The 17,492-nt window shown below is 40.9% G+C and overlaps 1 protein-coding gene across 4 annotated transcripts in view; it reads left to right on the top strand.

The window, feature by feature from the left end:
* CDC42SE2 (CDC42 small effector 2) overlaps positions 1-17,492 on the top strand; it is an 80,027-nt gene that overhangs the window by 16,202 nt on the left and 46,333 nt on the right. Inside the window, exon 1 of one of the 4 annotated variants that reach the window (XM_027893845.1) lies at positions 17,044-17,063. The exons of the other annotated variants lie outside the window; for them this stretch is intronic. The gene's annotated coding sequence lies outside the window, so the exon portion shown is untranslated. Of the gene's footprint in view, positions 1-17,043; positions 17,064-17,492 lie in introns of those variants that run through there. 4 annotated transcript variants of the gene reach the window in all.

Raw genomic sequence — 17,492 nt, 5'->3', positions numbered from 1 at the left:
CTGGCCCTGCAGATCTGCTCTGGCTTGTTTTGTGCTGCTGTGGCTCAGGAGCATCCCCAGATGTTTAAATACCCACCCTGTGAAAAAACGTTCCACTGCAGAATGAGAACGGGCTGTGCAGATGGGGAATCTCTGTCCTTGAGACTCTGTCAGGATGGGGGAGAGAGAAGAAGAAACTAGTAGCCTAATCAGGTAACTTAAAAATAATTAAATAATTTTAAAAACTACCAACCTCATAAAAATCCACAACCAAAAAAAACCCCACCGAGTAAAGGTGGATGGAAGGTGGAGAAGGGAGGGCAGGTAGCTGGAGTGTAGGGATGATAAGGGCAGGTAAAAAATGGTGATGTCTGTTTGAAGAAGACTAAAAGAGCAGCAACATTTAATACCAGAGGGGAGATGGGGCTGTATGGCAAGCATTAGGAGGAGGGCACAGGCAAGGATGAGGGCTGATGCAGGAAGACCAAGTGGGGAAGAGGCATGACTTCTGGAGCACTGGCTCAGTCAGTGGTGATCCCCACTGGAGCAGGAGCAGATCAGGAAGCAAAGAGAACTCCACAGCGCAAAAATATGTGTATTTCATTCTTGTGCCAGAAACAAGTGAAGTGCACTGGGTGTTCCCAACCTGTTGGCTGCCCTTTCTGTACGTGCTCCAGGAGTGTCTGCAGGAAGCTTCAATCACAGGTCAGGAAATACAGCCTTCCTGACTTGCCTTGCTGGCAGCTATGAAGTTGGTGAGAGTAAAATCTCCATAAACATCTTACATTCTGCCCTATTCCAACCTAAAAAAAAAAAAAAAGAAAGAAAAAGAAGTCTTTTTATTTTAGCCTCAAGTTCTAATGAATTCTCATCATTTATCTGAAGTGTTTGAGGTTCAAACTGATAGATTGTAAGACAGTGATGCAGGGCAGTGTTCTGGCGCTGTTTCCTGCTGCGTCTTTACCTAGAACTCTGAAACTTTTCCTTCCTCTGCCCCACTGCAATTGTGTGGGTGGATTTGCATCTTTGTTCATGTGCCAGTGTTTTTTGTCGCATGACTTTGACCACGTGTTTGGTGGATGTACTTCCAGTCATGTGAAGTAGAAGCGTTAGGGCTTGTGGCTCTTCTTCATAGTTAGTGTATTCCTCATCTGGTCTCGTGATACTCTGAAACATATACTTTCCAACTGCTTGGAGCAAACCTAGAGAAATACGGGTGAAAAAAAAAAATAGAAATTGTGGTTTTCCTCAACTCTTCCGCTCTAGTATTGCTAATTCGCTAAAGTTCTGCAACAACAGCATGGCGAAAAAGGTGGAAAAAAACACCTTGAGGAGGTAGCGTCAAAATGGTAATGAAATTTAGATAAATGCTTGTACACGAGGAAATGACTTGAATTTGTCAAGGAAGCCTTTGTTCCACTCACATCTAGCACTAAAAGCTCGTGCAACACTCCTGCAGTGCATTCCTGGAGCCAGAACTACCTAAAATGTTAGTGGACTGTTTGTGTGTTGTGCGTGCATCTTGATACCACCACAGAAAAGCCCACAATCTGAATTATCTCCAAGATCTGAATAATGTTTTTTCTGTTATTTTGCCTTTTTTGGTATTTTAGTATCAGTAGGCTTTTTTGAGCAAGATTTTAATGGATTTTAGTTTCTTGTGTAAGGAAGTGTTTAGGCTTCATCCTCTATGCTATTGTCAACTCTGTGTGATTCTAATTTTCAATTTATTAATTGATTTGTAAATTTGGAGCAATGCCATAGGGAGAAATTTTACTTCATTTATGTAATTGAAATTTAGCTCAGTGCTGTTCACTTTAAGGGCAGAGGAAGAAAACTCACATAAGATGCTGGATTTCAACATTTTGTTTCATGAAGGGCTTTTGTTTTTTGGTTTAGCTTGACTTCTACCCTTAACTCCAGAGTTCTGATCGTTGCATTAATTCTGTAGAATAACTCTGAAGTAACACTGGTGTAGAACTGTCCTTCTGTGACTCCATTTCTGATGCCCATTTGTGCAAATGGTCACATTTCAGTACTGCTGTCTCTTGTACCCTCTGTGTCTGTATCTGACTGTCCTCCACTTCCTTCATGGTTAAACTTAGGTCAGAGCACTGGGGTGCAGCTGGATTATGTGACTGATTTAGCTTCTTACATAGATCTTGTTGGGTTTTTTGGGTTTTTTTTGTCCCCTGAAATATCGTATTTGCATTTTGAGGTAGAACACAGCCGACCCAATTGAACTATATTGATGCAGAAGCCTCCGGTGCAATTCTTGCCCCCACTTTTCACAGTGAAGCGGAAGATGAAGCACAAATTCTCTGAAGCTTTGTGCCATTGGAAACCATAAAACAGGGGAAGGCTGGGAATTAAAGACTGTCAGTAAGAGAACTGAAGTCATGGAAGCCAGCTTTCATTACACCTGTCTGTATGAAGAGAATAGTAAACAAAAAGTAGGAAAGAAAAGTGTGTCAGGAATGTTGGTTGATGTCTAAATTAGATACTTAAATTGGTTTGTCCTCCTCTGTGGTGTAATGGGGAAGAGAAGGAAAGCACCAGGCCCACGAAGAAATTATGCTGGGAAATACACCTGCATGATGTTCAGTTTCCATAATTTGAAATATTGAATATCCGACCTGAGAGACCTTTCATTTTCGAGGTTTTGTATTTTGACTTCTGACTAGCTATGGAATGTACTTTATAATGATATTTAAGTATCTCTAACAGATTGGGTAGTTCTCTTGTATAAGATTTTTTTTTTTTTCGGTTCTGGAAGCACGGTCATATGCTGTAATCTTTTCCTTAAATTAACTAATCTTATGTACAGTGTGAACTATAGCATCCTGAAAAACCTGCGTGTGCTTCCTGCTCTCTAGCACACACTGCCCTTTGCAATCAAATGTTGGGTTTTATGTGTGATTTTATGCAGGGGAAAAAAAAAATCTGCCATTTTCTAGTTAAGGCACGAAGCCTAAGAAGCCTAGGAGTATAATTCTGGCTTTTTCCACCATGAATAATCACATCCCCACGGAAAATGCCCCAAGTCCCTGTAATAATGCTTGGGACAAAGTGCTGTCTGCAGAGAGAATGCCAAGGACAGTGTCCTTGGACTACTTGAGCGTTGGCATCCTGTTTCCTGGGAGAGCCCAGGCTGAGTGTTAACAGTCCTTGTCACAAATTGTTTAGCACTCACTGTTTGTCTTGTGTACATCAGATTTGTAGTTACCCCCCAACGTGTGATGCTCATTCATCCCGTAAAGCTACCAGACGTGTTATGCAGTCAGATTGCTTTAGGTATGAAATAATTAAGGAACCCTATTCTGCAGCATGAAATTACTTGAAATACTTAAAACCCAGTAAGTTAGGTAGCTCAGGGGCAGAAGAGAGAAGAGCTCCTGTAAGGTCTGAATCTTTACAGCAGGCTGAAAGTGTACACAAGTGAAGGAGGTCTGTTTCCCTTAACATGCCTTAATGTTGTTCTTGAATTCTGGGTTGGACTTCTAACCATGGCAGCTGTCCATTTTCTTCGAAGGAAGGGGAGGGATAATGTTCTCTCCTATATGAATGATCTAATATCAGGAAGAAAAGACTTGTATTAGTGGCAGAATTTAACTTTCAGGTTCATCTTTGCCACAGCAAATACTCTTACGCTCTGTCTTTTGGACCAACAGTTGCTGCAACACACTGAAGGACATAGAATAGATTACATTCTCTCTTTGTTTCTTAACATTATGTACAACTTACTGAGTACTCCCTTATTAGAAAAAACATTTTAAACTGTATTCCTTAAAGGAATGATGTGTTCTAATAAGCACTTGTTCAGAATTTTGGCACATAGTTTCAAAATACTGTCTTGAAAATCTTATTAAGATTTAATTTTGGACATGCAGGTTTCACAGACTTCTTGCTTCCTTTCAGTCATTTCACAGATGCCTAATTTGCATGGTTTCTCTTGTCCAGAATTGTTTGGTTGAGCTGCTCTCATGTCCAGGAGAGACTGATCTAGTTCCTTGACATATGCTTCATTCAAATCATATTAGGCTTACCACAAGACATCACTCAGTTATGTGATTTTCTTTTTTAAAACATAATCAGTGAAGCAATTCCTCTCTGCTGCTCACTCCTTAAACATGAGCTACAGCATTTTTCAACAGTCTGATTTCTTCTTTTGACTGAGGCAATCCGAAAGAAGCACATCTTGTCTTTAAGTCTGTCTTTGTATTGAAATGTATATCAGTCTTTAATCCTTCCAGTCTTTCTTCATTCTCAGTTATTAATCCTACCAGGAATGTTTTCTGTTACTGAGCAAATTGGAGAGGAAAGGTAAATAGGCCAGTATTTCCATTATTCCTGTTGCATAATGCATCCATGCCTCTTTCTGACTGTATCATGCATGACTGACCTTTCATTTGGGACTGGTTTGTTAGACTTCATTTCAAATATGTGTCAAGTTACTTTGTCAGTCACAGACTCACAGAACCACAGACTGTGCTGAGTTGGAAGGGACCCACAAGGATCGAGTCCAGCCCTTAGCCCTGCACAGGACCATCCCCAAGAGTCACACCGTGTGCCTGAGAGGATCATACAAAGGTTTCTTGAACAGGTTTGGTGCTGTGCCCACTGCCCTGGGCAGCCTGTTCAGTGCCCAACCACCCTCTGGGGGAAGGACCTTTTTCTGATATCCAGCCTAAACCTGCCCTGACACAACTTCAGGCCATTCCCTGGGTCCTGTCACTGATCACCACATGCCCTGCTTCCCCTCACGAGGAAGTTGTAACTGCAGTGAGGTCTCCCCTCAGTCTCTTCTTCTCCAGCTGAACACACCAAGTGCCCTCAGCTGCTCCTCACACGGCTTCAAATCAAGGCCCTTCACCCTGGGGAGTTGCAGTGGCTTCACTGGGTTTTTGATTTTGTTTGCTTTTTAGTTACTGTGAGTGAATCAAAAAGTGAGAATGGTAATGCCAGCCTAGACCCCTTTCTAGGAGCAGTCTATTCAAGTTAGTGCCAATATTGCAGGGAAGGTACTTTTACTCTGGTAAGGAGGAAATGTGAAATACCTTCTCTTAAAGAAGACTGCATGGGTCTTATTTGCTATAGTATTTATAGATAGATAGATATAGATATGAAAACATGTTAATTTCCTTATGCAGAAGAGGTATTGGAGGCACAGAGCAGCATTGTAATTAGTTATTGGGGGGCAGGAGTGCCAGAGGAATTGTCTGATTTGTAAAACAGCAAGCCACATCTGTAGTTGAACAGCACCTGCACCTCAAAAGATCTGTCAGGCTTTGAGTGAAAACTGCTAAGTACTTGACACTTCTGAAAATCTAGCCACCTAACTTTCCTGTTGAGTTTTGACATGCTTTTAACATAAGGGTCCTAACTTGGGATGCCACAAGAAGACTGCTGTATTGAATAGATTTTCTGTCTTTTAGTGGAGTGTGATTTAATATGTAAATGAAAAGCCACACATTGACAGGAATCTCTAGTCCCAGCTGATTTTAAAGTGCAGATCTAGTTTTTATACAGGTATTATTACTTGATTTATCTGTTGTAGGCCAAACTCATGAAAGATTACTGAAACTTTTTGTTGTTAAGAGAGTTGCCATGGAAGAAAAATATGATTTACTGTCAAAATTTCATTATTTACCTTCGCATAACTCAGTCTAGAGAATGATTTTGTTGGCAAGTACTCTCTTATAAATATGATGGTTCCTTTGTTTCTGTACCCTGTTTCTTCTGCTCTCCATTTAGCTCCTCATTATCTCCTGCAAGTATCGTTGCCCCTGGATATTTAGATAGATTTCAGCAAAGCTTCTTAATGTAGTAGGTTATCTGTTGTGCTTTTACTTTCCCTCCTCTAATTTCTTTTATTTGTTTAAAAACAAATCTCCCACCCAGTTATTTTACGTTGTATGTAAACTTTCGACCTGTTTCATAAGTGTAGCTTCTTTTGCTCTGCTGTGCTCTGCCTTGATTCTCCCCTTCCTCTCTCTTTCCCCCAGCATAACACTAGACTTTCCTGTTACCCCCAATATAACACCTTTCCTGTTACCTTTTTGCCTCTTCCTGTTCCTTTCTGCTGCCTGTGTCTCAGTGTAGCTGTAGTGGTTAATACCACTGTGGTGATGCTTGTTAGTTGGACCAAGAATTTGAAGGCTGATGGATAATTGGGGTGGGTAAAGGAGACAAACTGTAACTACTTCTGTTTTAAAAGCCTTGGAAAAAGTTGACAGCTCTGCAAAAACTGACTTGGTGCCGTTTAAGGGCAAGGGACTCTGTGTGTGTTACAAATCACAGGGTGGTTTGGGTTGGAAGGGAGCTTTAATGTGGTTTTGGAGACTCTTGGATTCTCTTTGTTAACCTCTGTATTGGTTTACTGGGACTAGTAGCTCCTTGTAAATAGGCATCAAATCCCAGCTGTAAAGTTTTGTTGCAGAAAAATTGTTGTTGTATGTCCCAAAACCAAGCATGTGCTTGTCCTGGTCTTTATAGGGTGATGTACTTTCATTTCCATATATGCTTAAAGAAGTCACGTACCGTTAACTTACCGGAAGCTTCTACAGCAGAGCAGCCCTGCAGCTATTGCTAATTTGGTAGTTGAAGCTGAGCTCAAGTGTGGAAGTGGTTTTTTTGTTTGTTTCACTGCTTTCTTTTTGCTTTTTTTGTGGTTTTTTTCAGCTGAGAATCCTCTAGAAGGCTCACATATGTCCAGAAGTAATAGCTTGTTTTGCAGAAGGTGATGATATTCTGATGATGTGTTCAATAGCACAGTTACTAATAACATGCAGTTACCAAAAAAAAAAAAAAAAAAAAAAAAAAAAAAAAAAAAAAAAAAAAAAAAAAAAAAAAAAAAAAAAAAAAAAAAAAAAAAAAAACAAAAAAAACCAAACCAAAAGCCTGCCACTTGACAAGTTAAGAGAAGTAACTTCTCAGAAAAGCTTCTGAAGAGCTTTTCACTATTTCCTTGTTGTGCTCTTAGTATTTGTACATTGAGAAAGTACTTAGTTTTTGAGATACTGCACTTTCAATATTACAGTAAAATAGGATATTCACCAGGAAGTGCAAGAGAGTATTTTATTGTTTTCAGAATTTTTTCAAAAATCCTAAAGACTTTGTCTCTTTCCCCTTCAGAATACCAGTATGGAATTAATGAGTCAAAGTTGATGACCACTATCTGCTGATTGTTATTACTAGTGTAATACCAGCACTGTCTAAATTTTATAACTGTCTGGGATATCAATATGTTATAAAGCAAATTAAATCAGTGTTTGTTTTGAGGGTGGTGGCTTTGTGCACGTCTCACTAAAGCAATTGGAATGCTTGAGACATCTATTTAGCAACATAAAAATATACACACATACTTCCTAATTTCAAATGTTCAAAAATGCATGTATTAGTAGCATAAAAAGCAGATTTACTTTCTTTTTACAAATCTCAGCATTATTCACTGCACTGCATGTTGTTTCAGCACCACATTGTGTAATTCTACTGCTCCTCCAGTTGCTTCTGCCTTGTGTGTTGCTTAATGTGAAATAACATGTGTGGTTTTATTGTTGCTCGTGGACTTTTCTTCCCTGGGACTCTGGCTGATGTATATGTTTTAACACGGAAATTGAAATTCTTTCTACTAGTTGTTCTACCATCCCAGTTATAGGGCTATATAGCAGGAGGTGGGAGAAAGAGGTATGAGATAAGGCTAGATAAAAGAGCAGGTGGAAACAAGTATTAAAATACGTAGTATTTTATGTAAACATGGTACCTGTACCTTTTCTTGATCTTATTTTGTTCTTACTTTAAGTATTTATGAGATGTTCACACGGAGGAAAGCCCACAGTTGTAGGTTAAGGCATCTCAAATTCTGGACTAGAAGAAAAATTAACTTTTTGTTGCACTGGAAGTACTTCAGTTATGGTTCTTGAATAATACCAGTTGTATTATTCTTCAGGATTAAACACTTTACACAGAACTGAGACAGTTAACTGTGAATGTTTTGCTTTCTTCAAAAGGTGGACTTACTTTTGTGAGTTCGCAAATTAGAAATTAGGTTTGTTCATCTCTGCTTTTCTTTGTGCCCTTCAGAAATAACCATATGAGGCTCAAAGACCTCGGCAGAGGAATCAAGGGTAAACATATTAAGGAAGACCTAACCTCTAAGAAAGAGGTTACCGTGACGTAGGCTGGTCTGTCCTTTGTTAACGCAGAGTTAAAACAGCATACTTCTGTCTGTGGTCGTTCCAGGGCTAGGTCGCCACTGTCTGATTTTTGGGGCAGGTAGCAGCCTTTTAATTTCAGGACGTGTCTGGAAGTCATCATCCCCTGACTGTTCAGGAGTGCAGTGGGTGCACAGCCTTGCCATCGTGCTCTGGTGGTGATCTTATGGGCAGGAAGTGCTGCAATTCAGATTGCCTTCTGTGGGGACTTGGCTTCCTCAGAGCTGGCACAGATCTCACTCTCCGCTGCGTCAAGAGACAGACCTCCAGGTACAGGGCTGCTGATTTGATGACATTCAATGAAAAACTAGTTTGACCTTTAGTTAAGGCCTAGAAAAACTGTGATTTCCTTCCCATCTTTTGTTGTGTGACAGTCTGACACCCTAGGTGAGAATGCTTTCGTACCCCTTGTAACCTCTGCATGTGCTGTTAATGTAAAACTAAAGATCACTTCAGCTTGGTTACCGTGCAGTAAATATTCTGTTTCCATTGTAGACAACTTATTTGCACACAGACTCAAAAAGCATGTTTTATGAGTTATGTGTTGGTACTCAGGGTTCTAATGAAGGGTTAATATCTTTCTCTTAATAATTTTCTGCTCTTTAGCAGTGAATTTTTTGTCCTGAGAGAGTCCAAAATGAAAAACAATTAATTTTTCTTGTTTTCTTTCTTCTGACATTAGAAATGCTAAACAACTTCTTTACAGGAAATTGCTGACAGCACACTGGCAAGCAAGATGGTACCAAAACCAGTCCAAGAAACAATTAGTTTTTTAATATTTTGATTTTTTTAAAAAACTCCTGTTTATTTATTTGGCTACATTTTCTAAATGGAAACACTGCCCATATCCCTCTCTTTCACAAGTGGCATAATCATGGGAATGCATTCATAAACGAATCCAGCTGTTAAAGCCAATAAAGATTTTAGCTGAGCCCTGGGAAGGTAGCTCTGTGTGAATGAACAGTGCTGAAGACGACAGCACAGTGTGCTGATTCAGTCACCGAGTCCTTTTCTGTCTTTATTCTGTATGTCCCAGAGAAGGCTGGGACTTCTTAAACAGACTTCTTTCTGGGAGATTGGGCGTATTAGGATATTGTTCTTACTGGTTTTAAAAATACAGATCTCATCCCGCTAGCTGAGCTGCAGTGCGAGCTTCCCATCGAGTCGTGAGTCGAGACTGGATCATAAATGAGCAGCTTCTGAAGAGCATCCCTGGAGGGGAGCAAGCTGTGGGGGTGACAGGCAGCTGAGCCGGGGCACCCGTGCCTCCCGCAGCCCTTCACATGAGCAAGGTCACGTCTGGCAGCAGAGCTTGCCTGCCTACTTTCTGCTGGGGGGGAGAGGGGGGAGCGCTCTAATCTGGCGGTGCTGTGCCTGCTCGGAGGAGCAGATAATGAAACCCTTTGTGTCCCCCTCTAGAGACATGTGCTTCAGCAGCAATGGGCCGTGCAGCTGCAGCCCTGGCAACGAGGGCCTGGAGAAAAGAATGAGGGCAGCTTCCCAGCAAAGGATGGCCGGAGGGCTGGGGATGAGCAAATTAAACCGGTAGCACAGTATTTAGACGAACCTGTGTGCCTGTTATTCTTCCTACGGATTTTTTTATTTTTTTATTTTAAGCTTATTTTGACCATTAGACTGAAATCTATTTGTGTGGTTTTTTACAGACTTGCCAGTGTCTTTGTTTGTTGCTTTCATAAGTCTTGATAGTGCGTTTTCTGGAGAATTTGTAGTTTTGGTCTGATGCAACGCACAATTCATTGTCAGTGGTTGAGGAGCATGAAAGAAGTCAGTTTGAGCTGATTTTTTTTTGTAGCATAGCTGCACGAAATACTTAAAGAAGCCGTGGTTTGAGAAACTAATTTATTTTTTTAAAATGTATATATGTGTATACATATTCATTGGAGTCGTTTGCATTGGTGCTTCTGAAGTGGTTTATGCTTACTGTGACAGCCGCCTTTTAGATAAAATTAATGTTTAATGTTTCATTTTTAAGGTGAGACAATCTTATCTATTGGCATGGGAACCTCCATGAATGAACTGGGGGCAAGGCTGATGCTGATGTGAATATGACAGGCTCCATTAATTGCCTTAGCCATGGATAGCGACTCACAAGCCCCGGCTGGGGCTGCGTGTCTGGGAGAGAGGGGGCATTTGTTTGAGGGAGAGACAGAATAATGAATACCTTAAACCAAATGATCTGTGCCTGAGTGGCAGACAAAGAGGGCTTTGGGGCAGTGGCTGATTATTCTGCGTGAAAGGACCGCAGCCCTATCTGGCCTTTGTGCCAAACCCCTCATGTGAGCCATCGCCCCCTGTTTTTGGGGAGGAAAAGGAGGAATCAAATCCACTTATGAAGCAAGTGCACCTTGCCAGTGAAGGTGCTGTTACTGACACCATCATGCTCATCTAGTTAGGGTAGCGAGGAACGGAGATGTGGGAATTTTGGTTATTTTATTTCTGTTCTCCCGTCTTTTCACAAATACAGTAGACAGGTTTTAGCAGGCTATGTACAAGCCCTTTGCTTGTTCTGTCTTGTAAAGGCAAAAGGAAGGGTCTTACACTTAAATATTTCGGAAACACCTTGGGTCTCAAGTTGTGGAATTCTGTCTTTTTTTTGAGGGGTAGGAAAAATGAGAGAAATGCTTTGGGGCTGGGAGAGGATTTGAGGCTCTACTTAACTGGTAAGTTTAACGAGTATCTCGTGCTCTCTTCAGAAGTTGCTACTGAAGGCAAAGCTACAGATTTAAAGCTCTTTTGTCCTCTTTAACACTCCTTTTCCTTTATTTGAGAAGGAACAACCATAAAGGAAAAACATGTTCGAGAGCAATTGCAACTTTTTTCTATGTGCATACTTCTTACACCTTAATCTTAAGTTTCAGATAAAAATTTTTATCCCAGGCAAAGGAACTGGTGTGTGGTTTTGGGTTTTTTCTTTCCAAACATACACAGAAAATCCTTGTCAGCAGATACAAGGAGAATGTCCCCCACCCCGCCCACTCACAGAAAAGAAAAAATGAGCAGTTGTGTGACACTGGAGGAGATAGAATCTCATTCAAAACAGAGAAACTTTGTGTGTCAGACTGAATTGTCACCGTGCAGCTGTTTGACAGTTTAGTCAAGGGAGTTGATGCTTGCCTTTCCTTTGAGTTGGTTTACTTATGTCGGTTCTCCATGCAGATTGGATTGTATACTGTAGTAAAACCCTAATGACATCTCCAGATCTTTCTCTGGAAAGGGTTACACAAATGAAATATTATGATGTTAGCAAATGTTTAAAAACAAACATACCAAACAGAATTAAGACAAGCGTAAAGGCAGAAAATACCTTTGTTTTCGCCCTCTTGAACAGAGATGTTTCCTCTGAATTTTACAGCTGAAGTTGGTGATGATGGAGTTTCACAGCAGAAAGAATGCTCACCACAGAGTTTGTGAATGTCAGTAAGAAGATATTTATCAGTTGTGTATGCTCCAAATATATTACAATGCCTTCTTCAGAAGTGGTTGCTAACCTTCCTAGGAGTCCAGGGTAATTGGGTGTAGGCGAAAATGTCTCCTTAGGACTAAAGAGAACAGGGCATCTTCTCTTAAAGTCACAAAATCTGCAGTTATAGTTCTTTTGTAAAAGGCATTGTGCCTAGTTTGGGGTATTTAATCTTTCCAAAACTTGTCTAATCCCTGTTTCTTGGTCATTCGTCACAGCAGTTCTTGAGAGAAAATGAAACTGTTGTACTACTTAGTGGTTTGTATCTGCAGACTGCTGCAGTGCTGGCATGTGACAAAGTTCCACTGTGTTTAATGAGACTGTGCCTGTGTTTTAAAAGGGAAGCATGTGCAGACCATGGCAGTACCAGTAAAGGTGGTGGATTTGTATGTTAGGAAATTCTAATGGCTTGTCTTGTTTCTCCATAATAACAGTTGCAGCCAGGATGATACTTCTGAATATATATTTACCTTGTGGCCTAAGGAACTAATTCTTCACCAAGAGAAATAACTCTGGTTAACTAAGTTTACCTGTCAGAAGGGCAGAATAAGACACTAGATGGTGAGAATAAAGCAGGTGGTGTTGGAAAAGCTTTTTTTTTTTTCCCAAGCTTAAACTTGGAAGCATCTGATGTGAAATCCTTCAGGAGCTAAGCCTCATCATTTAGCATGCTGTCTGTGGCTTGTTCAGGTCTTGGAGGAACCTGGTAGTCTTTCCTGATAGGAAGAGCTGCAGTGGTTGCCGCTGCTGTTTTCCTTATGGCATTTTCCTTATGGCTTTGTCAGGTACGTCACAAAAAAAATTGCTGCTTACGCTGCCTGTCTGAAAAGCTTCCGCAGTTGATCTTGAGTAAAGGAACTTTTATTTCCCTGTTTCAAGTGGGCAAATGGTTTTGAGGGATGTGAGAAACACTTGAGTCTTCATGCTTATGTTTATTGAGAGTCTCTGTGTGGCAGAAACATTCTTTTCATAGCGAGGCAGCACAAGTATGACACTTCATATTTGTTATTCAGGACCGCTCAAGGTTATCAGCACAAGTACTCTGTGGCTTATGATTGTTTTGGCATGAGAAATACCATGGTCAAAACACTGTTTATTTTATGGGCTTCCGCTAGGGCTTCTCTTTGGAGTCAGAAGGTTGGAAAGAAGAGGGCAGTGTTTTGTCCCTGCATTTTGTTTGCCTTCCTCACCTGCTGGCAAGCAGGTAACTAACTAGAATAGGAAGATTGTTTGGAGATAGTATGCCCCTGATCCAAACCACAGTTGCTGATACTGTTTTCAAATGTGTTTTCTCACAAATAAGCTCACTTATTCCTTTTCCTCCCTCCCAAACGAATTCTCCAGAGCTAGGTCTTGCTACAAGCACACTGATGGCTAAAAAGGCCAATGCAGATAGACAAGTCCAGTTGCAGAAGGCTCAGCAGAAAGACTCCCCAGGTGATACAGATAAAATGCAATTCTTTCTGCGTTGTCTTTTCTCCTCGAGAGTGACCCTGTGTGTGTTCTCAAAAGCAGCAGCAGCGTTATAGATGGTGTGTCTCCAGGCCTCCCGACTGGAGGCCAGGGTAGACCAATGGTGGTGATCAGTATGGCCAAGGCTGAGGGATTGTTTCAGGCAGTCCTTGTATCTCCTCTTCGGGCCTCCTCTCTTGCGGCAGCCAGGGGCAAGTTCCCCACAGAGCACGATCTTAGGGAGGTGATGGTCCTGCATCCTGGAGACGTGCCCTGCCCAGCACAGCTGTGTTCTCAGCAGCATGGCCTCAATGCTCGTGACTGCTGCCTGTTCAAGGACAGACGTGTTGGTCACATAGTCAGTCCAGTGGATGTTTAGGATTGTGCGGAGGCAGCGCTGATGGAAGCGTTCTAAGAGACGCAAGTGGTGGCGGTAAATGACCCAGGATTCAGATCCATATAAAAGAGTAGACAGTGCAATGGCTCTGTAAACACTGATCTTTGTACTTTTCTTCAGGTGTTTGTTTTGCCACACTCTTTTATGGAGTTTACCAAAAGCTCTGTATGCCTTTGCTAACCTGTTCTCTATTTCTGCATCAATCTTACCATCTGAGGAGATGATGCTTCCCAGGTAATTAAATTGCTGGACTGATTTGAGCTCTGTTTCACCAATGGTGATATGGGGATGATGGAAGACTTCCTGAGGTGCAGGCTGATAGAAAACTTCTGTCTTCTTCAAGCTAATTTCCAACCCAAAAAGCTCAGCAGCCTCTGCAAAGCAGGATGTTAAACGCTGCAGAGCTACTTCTGTGTGGGTAATGAGGGCAGCATCATCAGCATAAAGCAGCTCACAGACAAGATGATTTAAGGTCTTAGTACATGCAGTAAAGGTCCCAGTTCCTGGATCCATAAGAGCCTGTGTGGTTTCTTCCTGCTCTGACCCGTGACAGCAGACAGTGAAAACCAGAACTGCATTATCTGGCAGTGAGTGAAAGAGCTTATATGAAAAATGTAGCTGCAAATAATATGAATAGGGTCTAACTGCAAAAACACACTTAAACCGATGTAGCAATAATAATGAGAAAAAGCAACTTACAAAGAATAAAGCAAAAACTTAAGCATCCACTCTAAAGCAGAACAACTTACAAAAGAAGCAAGCAGATCTTTTTTGAGTGCAGTAGATTTCACAACAACCAGTGAAAACTGATCTGGATACTGCCCCCCACTATGGGAAACTCTTAAAGCAATACAGCAGGTGAAAACTGGCAAGGCGGCTGGGGTTGACGGAATCCCACCTGAAATCTGGAAGCACGGTGGCCAAGCACTCCATGTTAAGTTTCACGAATTTGTGGTGCACTGCTGGGAACGAGGTGAACTGCCTTCAGACCTTCGTGACGCTGTCATCGTCACCTTGTACAAGAGGAAAGGAGATAAATCAGATTGCTCAAATTACCGAGGTATTACTCTGCTCTCCATTGCTGGTAAAATCCTTGCAAGAATTCTTTTGAACAGATTAATACCCACCATAGCAGAAGATCTTCTACCTGAAAGCCACTGTGGTTTCCGAGCCAACAGAGGTACCACAGACATGGCATTTGTTCTCAGATAACTGCAAGAGAAGTGCAGGGAGCAGAACAAAGGGCCCTATGTAACCTTTGTTGATCTCACCAAGGCTTTCGACACTGTGAGCAGAAAAGGTCTGTGGCAGATTTTGGAACGTTTAGGATGTCCTTCCAAGTTCCTCAAAATTATCATCTCGCTTCATGAGGACCAGTGTGGTCAAGTCAGATATGGCGACGCACTTTCTGAGCCCTTTCCAATAGCCAGTGGTGTGAAGCACGGCTGCGTTCCTGCACCAACTCTATTCACAATCCTTTCCAGCGTGATGCTCCAAAGGCCATGGCAGACCTCGATGAAGAGAACAGTATCTACATCCGATATCGTACCAGTGGAAGCCTCTTCAACCTAAGGCAACTGAAAGCCCACACTAAGACCTTAAATCATCTTGGATAAACAAATATTGCTGGATAATATGACAGCAGAATTGAAGTACCACAATGGGAAAAAGAAATGTAACTTCATTGCTGTGCCATCTTACAGTGATAAGACTTTATTTCACACCGCTAGTATCTACTTATAGCAGATGTTATTTTGACCATTCATTATCTCGTGAATCCTTTTTCCTTGCCCTATGTGTTCATGGAGGAGAGAAGTATACTTGAGGAGGAGGAGGAGGAAGCAAGAAATAGGTAACAGCAGTGTCTGAAGACTGTGCTGAGCTAGTGTGGAGACCTGGACAACGCAGAGCAAGAGCAGGATGTACAGGCTTCTCTGTTAACAAAACTTCTGGAACATAAGTGTAAGAGGACTCTGTAGCCAGAAGAACCTGTTTCTCTGTGCAGGGAAAGATCTGTATGGAATATCACTGTATGGAACAGGTGGTGGGTGCAGCACGGAAGGGTTGCCCTGCTTGTTCTATTTTGTTTTCCAGCTTTTGGCTCCCATCCCTTCTGTCCCCAGGATTTAACATGCCTGCTTCACAGTGCAGAACTGCAGGAAGAACAAAGGCAGAACAACAAGGAAAAACACTAGAGACTGAGAATTTGACAGCTTGATACATCTTGAGGGTGATTGTTGTGTTTGTTTGAAATACCAGCAGAAAGATAAAAGTTGCACAGAGTTCTGATATCAGTCTCAGCCTTAGTAGCAGCATAATTGTGTAGATATCTTGAGGGAAGAGTTAAGGAATATGCTTAGTAGTTTGGGGTTCACTTTTCCCAAATTCTGCATCCCATGTCACTAGTATCTTTATTTCTTTAAGATTTGAGCTGTACTAGATAGACCATTTTACAGTAGCTGAATACATAGACAAGACCAACAGAATATTCGTTAATTAAAAAAAAAACAAAAAACAACATATGGAATGCATCCATGTCAAAAATGTCGAGGTAGGTTGTGAAGTAGGGAAAATTGCTGCAGAGCCTTGATTATTTGTTTATAAAGAAAACAATGTATGTCCTTACTTGGAATGTCTTACACAATGAAAATAATAGTAAAAGGCTAGTGATCTATGATCTCCCCCAACATTCACACCTTCCAGATGCTTATTTGTACTTCTTCCTGTACCTTCCCTTTTGAACATTGAGGAGGTAGAACAAATATTCATTAAAGAAGTGGGAAAAAAATAAGGAAAGAGGGAGGGATGAGAAAGTGTCGTGAATTGTAAGGAAATGGAGAGGTGTATTTCTAAGACTTAGCTGGCTTAGTCATCAGAATAACTTTCTAAGGGTACTAATAGATACTGCATCATTTGTTTTCTTCAAATGGCATTTGAATGTCTATTTAAAAATGTAAACCATGAAACAGACTAGAGATTAAAGATTTCAGTTATGACATTAATGTCTCTTTGTGTAGGATATTGGATGGCAGTGTTGTGGAGGCCTTTTCAGATTGGAAGCACACTGGCCTGTTTATCACTGCTTTTGTTTGTGACTAAAAATTCCAGAGCAGGCCATCCTTAGTTTACCTAGCATTTGTCTATACAGTGAACTTTCAGATCCAGGGAAGTTTTTTTCTGCTGCTTAGTTTACAAACAAACAAACAAACAAAACCCCCAACACAAAACAACAAACAAAAAAACCCCAAACAAACAAACAAAAAACCCAAACGAAACCACCTTCCCCCCCAAAAAAGAGAGGTAAAAAAAAAAAAAAAAAAAAAAGACTGAACAGTTGGCTAAACACAGAGCAGTACAAAGTATAACCCTATTAGTGGCCACAAATCAACCAGTGACTTAACTATATGTTTATTTCTTGTTTTGACTTGTTAAGAATCTACTTTCAACTTAATCCTCCTTGGCAAAGAGCAATCAGACAAAGAAATGTGGTTCTAGCAAATATATGCACCAGTATATTCAACAGGATGTTGTTGTTTTCCAGGTAACTTTTATAGGTCAGCATTAGTAAGTAAGCTTTCTTTTCACACTGTGTTTTATTTCTTTAGCCTGTTTTTTTCCTGTGCAACTCGTCTGACTTGCAAGGCTTTTTGACACTCTGTTGTAATCTCAAGCCTTAAGTATAAAGTCTGTATCTTGAGAAAAAGATTAGGCATTTTAAAGTCCTGTTAGGTCATATGAAAATCTTTTCAAAATAAAATGCAAATTTCTAGTGACTTACACAGACAAATGTATTAGTAAATAGTAAAAAATACAATGCTGTCTGGTGCAGTTACAGTCACGAGTTGTTACTACAGGAAAGACAACAAATCTTTCATATTTTTGGGATATCTTTGCTTGGCAGTTCCCTGGCAGGTAAATTGATAATTATAACAACTGCATGTGTGATATATTAATGTTACCTAAAGAACAG

This window comes from Empidonax traillii, unplaced genomic scaffold (assembly GCF_003031625.1).
Source record: "Empidonax traillii isolate 1590-97213 ecotype Southwest subspecies unplaced genomic scaffold, ASM303162v1 scaffold2:size4533513, whole genome shotgun sequence".
NCBI classification, from domain to species: Eukaryota; Metazoa; Chordata; class Aves; order Passeriformes; family Tyrannidae; genus Empidonax; species Empidonax traillii.
Note: the sequence above shows the minus strand (reverse complement) of the source record. Positions and strands in the feature narration are given on the sequence as shown.